We start from the raw sequence: 11275 nt of genomic DNA, 5'->3' as shown, positions 1-11275 counted from the left end.
TTGACACATAATCAAATGCTAACAAGATATAAACATAGCCAAAAGAAGGAGGGAACGGACCCATAAAATGTATTCCCCAAACGTCAAACAACTCAACCTCTAAGATGTTTTTCAATGGTAGCTCCTGACGTCTTGAAATATTTCCCATACGTTGGCACCGGTCACAAGTTTTCGCCATAGTGTAACTATCACGGAAAATAGAAGGCCAAAAGAAGCCACTGTGAAGTACCTTAGCTGCTGTACGTGTTGCTCCAAAGTGTCCTCCATATGATGAGGAATGGCAATGATGAAGAATAGCATGCATCTCTTCTTCTGGCACACATCTTCAGATGATTTGATCAGGGCATCTTTTGAATAGTAAAGGCTCATCCCAAAGATAATATTTCACATCATGTAGAAACTTCTTGTGTTGATGGTACGTGAGATTTGGTGGCAATACTTTGCAAGCTAAGTAGTTTACAATATCAGCGTACCAGGGAAGCTTGATCTCACATGCAAATAACTGCTTATCAGGGAATGCTTCTTGGATCGTTGAGCCTGGTCTTACTTCCTCTTGCTGTAACCGAGAGAGATGATCAGCAACTAAATTTTCGCTCCCTTTCTTATTGCGAATCTCCAAGTCAAATTCTTGCAGAAGCAAGGAGCCAACGATCAACCTAGGCTTGGCAGCCTTTCTATCAAATAAATAGCGAAGTGCTGCATGATCGAGTGAACACTATCACCTTTGTAACCAATAAGGGTAAGACCGAAATTTATCACAAGCAAACACCACAGCAAGCATCTCTCTCTCTCAGTTGTGTAATAATTATTAAAGAAAAAAAAACAAGAGCATCATTCAATGTTCGGCTTGCATAATAATATGGCCCTAAACAGTTGTCTTGCCTTTGGCTACACTAACAACTGCTCCAAGTTGGCAAAGTCATGTGGCATCGCCATGACTTCAAAAGGGTGTGACTCAAATCAGGTTGCAGTCATAACTGGTGCTTGAAATTAGTTTCTCCTTGATTGCGTTAAAGGCCTGCAAACAAACGTCATTAAAGTCAAATACATATTTTTTTCAAGAAGATCACATAAAGGTTAGAGAGTTTAGAAAAATCCTTATAAACCGTCTATAAAAATCCGCGATGTCCCAAAAAACTCCTGATTCCCTTCACATTCTTTGGAGGTGGTAGTTTTTTCTATGATTGCAATTTTGGGCTCGATCAACTTCAATTCCTTTAGATGACACTCTATGGCCCAGCACGATCCCTTCTTGAACCATGAAATGACACTTCTCCCAGTTTAAGACTAGATTTTTATCTTGCACATCCTCTGCAAAACAAGGGTTAAATTATGCAAACAATGATCAAAAGATGTACAAAACCTGAAAAATCATCCATGAAAAATTTCCATTATCTCTCACCATATCAGAAAAGATAGTCATCATGCAACGCTGAAATGTTGTCGGGGCATTGCACAATCCGAAAGGTATCCTCCTAAAAGCAAATGTTCCATAAGGGCATGTGAATGTTGTTTGTCTCCTGATCCTCGGGGGGCTATGGCAATCTGATTATACCCCGAATAACCATCTAAGAAGCAATAATAGAAATATCCGGCCAATCGATCTCAGCATTTGATCAATGAAGGGAAGTGGAAAATGATCCTTCCTTGTTGCTTTATTCAACTTGTGGTAATCCATACATACACGCCACCCCGTGACTGCTCTTGTAGGAATATAACTCATTGTTGTCATTTTTACCCACCGTCATTCCACCTTTCTTTGGCACAACCTGCACTGGACTTACCCATGGGCTATTTGAATAGCATAAATAATTCCAGCATCGAGGAGTTTTAAAATTTCAGCTCTCACAACTTCCTTCATTGCTGGATTTAATCGTCTTTGGTTCTCGATTGACGTTTGTAAAGTTCTTCCATTAAAATCATTGTGCATGCAAATTGAAGGACTTATACCTTTATGTCAGAAATAGTCCATCCCAAGGCTGTCCTATGCTCCCTCAACACACGCAGCAACTTTTCCTCTTCTTCCGATGTGAGTGATGCAGCGACAATCACTGGAAAGGTGTCATTATCCCCTAGGAATGCATAGCGAAGATTGCTCAGGTGATTGCTTCAACTCTGGAGTTGTAGTTTGCTGCATCTTTTCTTTAGAAATTCTAGAATCCGTCTTTGCCCACCATTGGTTCTATCCTCCCCACTTCATTGCTAACTGTTGTAACCTGCTGCAAGCTCCCAAAGCAAATACACATGTGTAGAAATTCCTTACTAGCACAAGATAACATCAGATTCGCAAATAGTAGAATTATTAAATCATAACATGGATGAAGTAGTGATACAACGGTTCTAGATGATCGGTTGGTACACACTTCTTGAAAAGGCTTCTTCTATACAACTTGCTGTGTGATATTCTACCCGATAGCAAGTGTTTAGATCTTCTCCCCCCCCGGGAAGTGCTCATGGCTTGGTAGATGTTGAATATGACCTCTTCCTTGTTTACTCTCAATGTTGGAGCTCACCCTTTTGAACATCAATTAACGGCCCTTCCAGTGGCCCAAAAAATGGTTCAGGCCAAGAATTAGTGGAACTTCTTGGTTCCTCCTCCTATAACACCACAAATAATCAGTAGCAGGAAATAAATTTATCCACCTTATCAATACGTCTTCTATGATTCCATGTGGATACTTGATGATCGTGTCTGCTAGATTGCAAAGAAATGGTTGTTTGTTTCATCTCTCCTTAGTCCCCAATTTCCTGCAAATAGGTGCATAAAATTAATTAATGCTAGCTCTAAGATCACATAAAACTTATCAAAAATAAATTTCCCAATAGTGGCAAGGCAAAGTAAAACTCCGTGGATCTTTTAATTTTTGAGGCAATTTCTTTTGAAGAATAGCACTACACCTACTCAGTAAGCTTCACTGTTTTTTCAAACTCCCTCCAACCTTTCTTTTCTTCTGAAATGATGGTCCTTCAGGAATTTGGACATTAGTTGGCATTTGTTTCTAAAGGCATCTGTAAAGAGGAATAATTTATGTGATTTTCTTGAAAAAAATATCCAAAAAAATTAGACAAAAATTGACTTATCTCTAAAATTTTTTTGTTTTTGAAAAAGTTTTGGGATAAGGAATTGGGGGTGTGGGAGAAGGAAAGTGGATCGAGAATAGGGAGGATTGTAAGGAAATGAAAATTGTTGGTGACGTGTCAAGTCTCTCTTGGTGTGTCATCACCATCTCTTCTTCTTCCAATTTTATTCTTGGCCCTTGGGCCATTGTTTTTAGCTGTAGTTTTGGACTTGGTTTCCTTTGCTGGGTGACTTCTCAATTCTTTCCACTCCTAAGTGTGATGGCTTTGCATCAATTGTTCCTTTGGATTCACTTTCGGTTGTTTTGTTTGCTAGGGGGGAAAAGTTCCTCTTCTGGTGGAGAGAGAATTTATAGTTGGGGGGGCCAGTGGCCCAATTTGGCATTCAAAGATTCTTAATAGTGGCTCCCATAATTGTTGCAATTGGAGTCTCGATGTTGTCTAGCCGTGAAATTGTGAAATCAGTCTTTTTTTAAACCTTGCTTTTTGTCTCCTCCAACAAAATGATATCATGCATTCCTCAAGTGCATCTTCTTCTCACGTTGTTGACTATTAAGTACTTGGTGGGAGGTTTTTGACCAACCACATTCCTTGTATTTCCATTAAGGACAAATTCTCATGATTTCGAAAAAAGGAAAGGCCCTGGATGGTAATATTGTGGCACTGGATTACCCTATAGTTGTAGTTCCGGATTGTTGATGCTATTGGAAACATTTTATGGACTCTCTCATTGCTCGGGATCTATCCTACCTTGTAGTGTGCCACATAGTCTGCAAACCTTGTGGGATCCTCTGGGTGTCAAAAAGATGAAAAAAAAAGGATGAAATTTTGAGAAGGACAGAAGAAGCAAAAAAAAACTTGAGCTGAAAATTGAAAGTGCAGCAAAAGGCAAACGGCTCCAGTCATGGAATGAAATTCCAACAAACTTTCTAGCCATAGTTCTTTTTAGTGGCCAATTTGATAGTTATTTGAGGCCATTTCTTCCAAAGAGCAGTTAGCTTGAAGTGTAAGCACCTCAGGTGTCTTTGACATCAAAGTTCCCCCATATTGCAGCATCAACCTAAAGTCGCTTTGTTTTTTGTTTGCCCATTTAATCATTTATAGAATATTTGAATATTTGGCAAACCAAATCAGGCAAATCCATTGTTGGGCGGGCGAGATTGTCGAATCAAGTCTTTATAACCTTTCCCATGCTTCATAGAAGTGATTCAAATTCATGTTGCTTGGAATAATGGACCATTCTCCACTCCTGAGGTTGGGATGTGTTTTTGCAGGTTGGAAAAGATTTAGCTAACAAAAATTTTTTCTGCCATGGGGGTTTCCTGGCCAACTTACGTAAATACTCCCAGGGTGTGAGTGATGTAAGCCAAACCTCTTGCTTTGTCCCTTAAAAAAAAAAGAGGGGAAAGGAGAAAGAAGACAATAATCTCAGTCTAATGTGTCTTCAGTACCCAAGTACACCATTATTGAATTTTCAACAGTTTTTATAAACAAAATCTCCAAAAAACATCGCAAGATTGGATATTGGGAATCATAAGTGGTGATTTCACTGAATGGCCTGCTTTTTGCACCATTGCCACCATAATACTGAATTAAATGCGGGTTTTGAGCTCAAAATTGTGGCAAGTTAAGGTCGGTTGGCGTTTTTCTGACGTCTGATACCCGAAAATGAATATAATTGTCATCAACCAACTGGTTGCACTTTGCCACATAATCCTTCAGAGGTGCGTGGGCTGCGGATTATCTTTCCGTTCTCCATGGGGCTAATTACCCTCTTTTCCTTAGTGGCTCTGAGCGTTCTTTCAAATTCTCCGGAATCAAAAAAGGAAATAATGTCTGTGTTCTTAGCCCTGGCGCATCAAACATAAAAAAAAAAACAAAAACACCACAGGAAATACAAAAAAAAATAATATAATAAAAGAAAAATAAAGAAACATTAAATAAATTAAAAAATATAAAAGGAGCAAAAAGAGAATTATTAAAATAAAACCAAAGAAATTACTTGTATCGATAAATTGGCAAAAAGAAAAATAAGATTAAAATTCGTTTCCCCGGGCAACGGCGCAAAAAAAAAAGAAAATAAAAAAAAAAACTTGACCGGTAGTGCAAACTACAAAAAGGTGTGCACAGATCGTAGTTTATAAATATAATGGATTGTGTTAAGAGTATCGTCCTCAGGGAGATTGATGTCTTATAATTTTTACCAAGAGTACCGACAATTTACTAACCTTATTTTATTTTAGAAAAAATTAATAATTTAGACTTGTAAATTTAAAGGAAGGCTACTTTTTAATAAACTATTCAGGAGACATATTTTTTAAAACTGCGAGTACCCGCTTGTCAAAATGGATGATGGTTTGTTGAAAACTTCTACGGGAAACCGATATTTTCAGCTCGTTTCTCACTGCGTATGCTTTGACTCATTTTAAGCTAATTTTTTAACTTCGTGTTTTCTCGATTTGTTAAAACAAATCACCAAAGAAAAAACCAGACAAGGAAAAGCTCTCAAAAAAGATGTAGTGGTTTTTTCCAAAGGGGAGCAAATTTTGTGGGTTTGGGCTCATTTGTGTGGTCTCAATGAAAAATCAGGGTTTTTTTTTTTTTTCTATGGTGAGGACTTATCTTTTGTGTCTCCCCAAGAAACATCTTTTTTTTTTGTTGTCATTGTTGCGGGCCCTATCTCCCCCCAGCCCAGCAGCACATTGCTGCTCTCTCTCCTTTCATCCTCTTTTTGCAACACGGCTCCCTCCGACAGGAAACCCTCCTTTGACTTTTCCTTATTTCACTTCCTTCTAGTTTGCTTTTCTTCCTTTCTTTTTTTTTTCTTTCCATTCTTTTGTTCTTTCCATTCTAGTGTAACCCAGCAGGGCACCATGGCCCTTATGGAGAGGACACCCGGCTGGTTGTGGGCATGGCATGGCTAGGGTCACATCTCCAATTTTTTGATTTTTGATTTTTTCTTTTTTTTTTTTCAAAAGTTACATGGAACTGCCCTTCCTCTATTTCAAGCCCAATTTTCCGACCCTCTTACAGCTCGTAAAACTCTCAAGAAAAGCTGTTTATTAAAACATGTAAAAGATGTTGTAGAAGTTCTTTTTTCAACTTTTCCCAGAAGAATTTTGGAAGGTGTACATCTCGGATCAGAGCTATTATGAGGAAAGTTTAGCCAATATTACAAAGAATTGTCGACATAATCCATTTTTAAAAATGGCGATTTATGCTAATTCACGTCTGATTTCGATCTTGATTGAGTCTGTTTATTTTCGTATAAATGTTAAAAAACATGAAAAATTTGTAGATCATTTTTATTATATTCTATGGTCATCCTGAAATCATCTGAAAGCGGAAGGTTGGAGTGAGGAGGGAGTTACGTGGGAAGGATTACGAAGAATTGTTGTTGGTTTTTGGGGGGTAGGTGGCTCCGATTAGTTTGGCGGCCTACAAGAAAAAAAAAAAGTACCAAAATTTTAATAACTATTACTAAGAAAAACTCCAAAAATATTATAAAATAGAACATAATTTTAAATATTGGAGAGTAATTGTTAGGCCAATTTTTTTTATTAATACAAAATAGGATTCTCAATGCATGAATTAAAGCACCTAATTACGCAATTTAAGCGCGTAATCATTTACGATTTTGGATTTTGGGTTTATGTTTTTGGGTTTAGGGTTTAGGGTTAGGGCTTTAGGTTTTAGGGTTTAGGGTTTAGGGTTTAGGGTTTGGTTTAGGGTTTAGGGCTTTGGGTTAAAGTTTTTGGTTTTTTAGGGTGTTTTTTTATAGGTTTAGGGTTTTCAGGGTTGAGTTGTTTAGGTTTTTAGGGTTTAGTGTTTTTTTAGTTTTCTTTAGTGTTTAGGGTTTACGATTTACAATTCTGGATTGAACGTTTAGGGTTTAGGGTTTAGGGTTTAATGTTTAGGGTTTAGGGTTTACGGTTTAGTGTTTAGTATTTAGGGTTTAGGGTTTATGGTTTAGGGTTTAGGGTTTAGGGCTTCAGGTTTATGATTTTGGATTTTGGGTTTATGGTTTAGGGTTTAGGGTTTTAGGATTCAGGGTTTAGGGTTTAGGGTTGACTGTTTTTGGGTTTAAGGTTTAGGGTTTAGGGTTTAAGGTTTAGGGCTTAGGGTTTAGGACTTAGGGTTTACGATTTTGGATTTTGGGTTTATGGTTTTGGGTTTAGTGTTTTAGGGTTCAGGGTTTTGGCTTTATGGTTTAGAGTATAGGGTTTAGGGTTTAGGGCTTTAGGTTAAGGGTTTAGGGTTTAGGTTTGGGGACTTAGGTTTTTAGGTTTAGGGTTTAGTGTTTAGGGTATATGGTTTACGGTTATGGATTGAATGTTTAGGGTTTTAGGTTTAAGGGTTTAGGGTTTATCGTTTAGTGTTTAGGGTTTAGGGTTTACTGTTTAGTGTTTAGTATTTAGGGTTTAGGGTTTAGGGTTATAGGGTTTAGGGTTTAGGGTTTTGGGTTTTGGGTTTATGGTTTTGGGTTTTGGGTTTTGGGTTTGGGGTTTAAGGTTTTGGGTTTTGGGTTTAGGGTTTTGGGTTTAGGGTTAGGGTTTTGTTTTTAGTGTTTAGGGTTTAGGGTTTTGGGTTTTGGGTTTAGGGTTTACGTTTTAAAGTTTAGGTTTTTGGGTCTAGGGTTTAGGGTTAAGGTTTTGGGTTTAGTGTTTAGGGTTTAGAGTTTAGAGTTTAAGGTTTAGGGTTTAGGGTTTAGGCTGTAGGGTTTAGGGTTTAGGGTTTAGGGTTTTAGGGTTTAGGGTTTATGGTTTAGAGTTTAGGGTTTAGGGTTTAGGGCTTTCTGTCTAGGGTTTATGGTTTGGGGTTTAGGGTCTAGTGTTTTGGGTTTTAAGTTTAGGGTTTAAGGTTAAGGGTTTAGGGTTTTGGTTTTAGGGTTTTAGGTTTTAGCATTTAGGGTTTAGTGTTTAGGGTTTAGGGTTTTAGGATTTAGGGTTTAGGGTTTAGGTTTTAGGGTTTAAGATTTAGGCCTTAGGTTTTAGGGTTTAGAGTTTAGGATTTACGATTTTCGATTTTGGGTTTAGGGTTTAGGGTTTTAGGGTTCAGGGTTTAGGGCTTAGGGTTTAGGGTTTAGAGTTTTAGGGTTTACGGTTCAGAGTTTAGGGTTTTGGGTTTAGGGTTTAGGGTTTAGGGTTTAGGGTTTAGGGTTTAGGTTTAGGGTTTAGGGTTTAGGGTTTAAGGTTTAAGGTTTGGGGTTTAGGGCTTAGGGTTTAGGGTCTAGGGATTAGGGTTTACAGTTTTGGGTTATACGGTTTAGGGTTTAGGGTTTCGTGTTTAGGGTTTATGGTTTTGGGTTATGGGGTTCACGGTTTAGGGTTTAGGGCTTAGGGTTTAGGGTTTAGGGTTTAGTATTTAGGGTTTAGGGTTTAGGGTTATAGGGTTTAGGGTTTAGGGTTTAGGGTGTAGGGTTTGGGGTTAGGGTTTGTGGTTAGGGTTTTGGGTTTAGGGTTTAGGGTTTTAGGTTTAGGGTTTAGGGTTTTGGGTTTAGGGTTTAGGGTTTAGGGTTTAGGGTTTAGGGTTTTGGGTTTAGGGTTTAGGGTTTAGGGTTTTAGGGTTTAGGGTTTTGTTGTTTAGGTTTTACTTCGTGTGCTAGGAAAAGTTCTCTCTGTGAGGAATATTATAGTCGTGGTCAGTTGCCCAAATTTGCTTTCAAGATTTCCTTCATAGTGGATTGCCTATATTGTGTGCATGAGTCTCGAGGGTGTCTAGCCTTGATTAGCCTGAATCATCTTTTAACCTTGTTTTGTGCTCCTCACAAATGAATCATAGGCACCTCAAAGTGACTATATATTCTCACTTTGTGGACTATTATAAGTCATTGATTGGAAGGAGGCGCTTTTTTTTGCAGAGTAACAGGTTGTGCCAGCTTTTTTGCAGCAATATTAATGTATTTCCATAAGACAAATTCTCATGATTTCGAAGCCCTGGATGGTAATATTGTGGCACTGGATTACCCCTATAGTTGTAGTTTCGATTGTTGATGTATTGAACCTATTCATGACTCTCTCCATTGCTCGGATCTGTCCTACTTGTAGTTGCCACATATTCTGCACCTTGTGGTATCCTCTAGGTTGTCAAAAATGAAATCTGATGAGATAGAGAAGCAACTTGAGCTGAAAGTGCAGCAAACGGCTCCAATTCATGAATTCCAGCAACTTTCTTAGCCATAGTTCTTTCAGTTGGCCATTGATAGTTATTTGAGGCCATTTCTTCCAAAAAAATAGTAGCACCCTCAGGTGTCTTTGACATCAAAGTTCCCCCAGATGCAGCATCAACTAAAGTCCGCGTTTGCCCATTTAACCCATTATAGAACATCTGAATTTGTAACCAATCCGGCAATCCATGTTGTGGGTAGCGTCGAATCAAATCTTTATACCTTTCCCATGCTTCATAGAGTGATTCAAAATCATGCTGCTTGAATTGACCAATCTCACTCCTGAGTTGAGCTGTTTTTGCAGGTGGAAAGAATTTAGTTAGAAATTTTTCTGCCATGTCCTGCCAATTAGTAATACTCCCAGGTTGTAGCGACTGTAGCCAACCTTTTGCTTTGTCCCTCAAAGAGAAAGGGAATAATCTCAGTCTAATGGTGTCTTCAGTAACACCATTGATCTTCACAGTATCACAAATCTCCAAAAACATCGCCAGATGGATATTGGGATCATCAAGTGGCGATCCACTGAATTGGGCCTGCTGCACCATACTGATTAATGCGGGTTTGAGCTCAAAATTGTTGGCATTAATGGGCTGGCATCTGATACCCGAATAATTGTCATTCACAACTGGTCGCACATAATCCTTCAAGGCGCGTGGCTGCGCATTATCTTGTCCGTTCTCCATGGCTAATACCCTCTTTTTCCTTAGTGCTCTGAGCGTTTTTTCAATCTCCGAATCAAAAGGAATAATGTCACGTGTTCTAGCCCTGCGCATCCAACATAAAAAAAAAAAAACACACCAGAAATACAAAAATAATAATAATAAAATAAAATAAAGAAAATAAATAAATAAAAATATAAAAAGAGAATTCTAAATTAAAACCAAGATTACTTTGTATCGATATTGGCAAAAATAAGAAAAACTCAATCCCCGGCAACGGCGCCAAAAACTTGACCGGTGCCAACTGCAAGTGCACAGTATCGTAGTTTTATAATATAATGATGTGTAGAGTATCGTCCTCAGGGATTGATGTCTTAATTTTACCAAGTACCAAAATTTTACTAACCTTGATTTTATTTAGAAAAATTAACAATTTTAGACTGCAAAATTTAAACAAAGCTACTTTAAATAAACTATTCAGGAGAATTTAAAACTGGATACCGCGTGTCAAATTGATGATGGTGAAAACTTCTAGGAAACTGATTTCACCGAGTTTCTCACTATGCTTTATTCATTTAGCTAATTTAATTTTTTTTTCTCTGTTTGTTAGCAAATCGCCAATTTTTCCAAAAGTCTCTTTCAATAGTCAATCGGAACCTATTCTTGTTTATTATTTAACATAAAAGTATGCAAATTAATAACGCAAGAACGCAGTAAGACCCTCGATTTTTAATGCTACGTAGGCTCATACAAGTCTTTCGATCTCTATATTTACCTACGCTGAATTATCCAAGATCTATCCTATAATCCCCCCTCTCGGTAGCAAATCACAAGACTAAAATCATTTAATTAATGGCCAGTTAATTAAAAGTATTAGGCACAGAATAACTCAAACAAATATTAATAAAAACTACTTCAGATTAGCATTAAAGAGCAATCATAGTTCGAAACTGGCTACATCGTTTTCCTAGAATTCAAAAATTTAGTTAATTCCAAAAATTAAATCCAACATAATAGATTTCACCATATTTTCTTCGATTTGGAGCGTATGGAAAAGATCAACACTCGCCGCACCGCCGTCGCGCGTCACGAATACCCCGAACACCGCAGTTGTTCGCCGCCTTCTGATTCTGAAAAGATAGTATTTTTGCGTGCTTCCAACTCTCCTTTGCTGGCTATGTGTGTATCTATGCAGCACCCCCAAAAGAAAATCACAAGAAAGCTCCCAAAAAGATAATTTTTCCAAGAAAATTTTCGTGGTTTGGCCTCCCTTGTGTTTCTCCCCCAAGAAAAATCTTTTCTTTTTTTTTTTCTATGGTCCGGCCTCTCTCCAGCCCCCAACGCACGCTGCCCCCCTTCCTCTCTTCTTGCA

The 11275-nt window shown here is 38.0% G+C and overlaps 1 non-coding gene across 1 annotated transcript; it reads left to right on the top strand.

Annotated features, from left to right (window-relative positions):
• The first annotated feature begins 9427 nt into the window (after nt 1–9427).
• LOC131161045 (small nucleolar RNA R71) lies at nt 9428–9534 on the top strand. Its single transcript, XR_009138207.1, has one exon. It is a non-coding gene; the product is annotated as a small nucleolar RNA R71 (small nucleolar RNA).
• Nucleotides 9535–11275: the final 1741 nt, after the last annotated feature.

This window comes from Malania oleifera, chromosome 7, assembly GCF_029873635.1.
Source record: "Malania oleifera isolate guangnan ecotype guangnan chromosome 7, ASM2987363v1, whole genome shotgun sequence".
Lineage (NCBI taxonomy): Eukaryota > Viridiplantae > Streptophyta > Magnoliopsida > Santalales > Ximeniaceae > Malania > Malania oleifera.
Note: the sequence above shows the minus strand (reverse complement) of the source record. Positions and strands in the feature narration are given on the sequence as shown.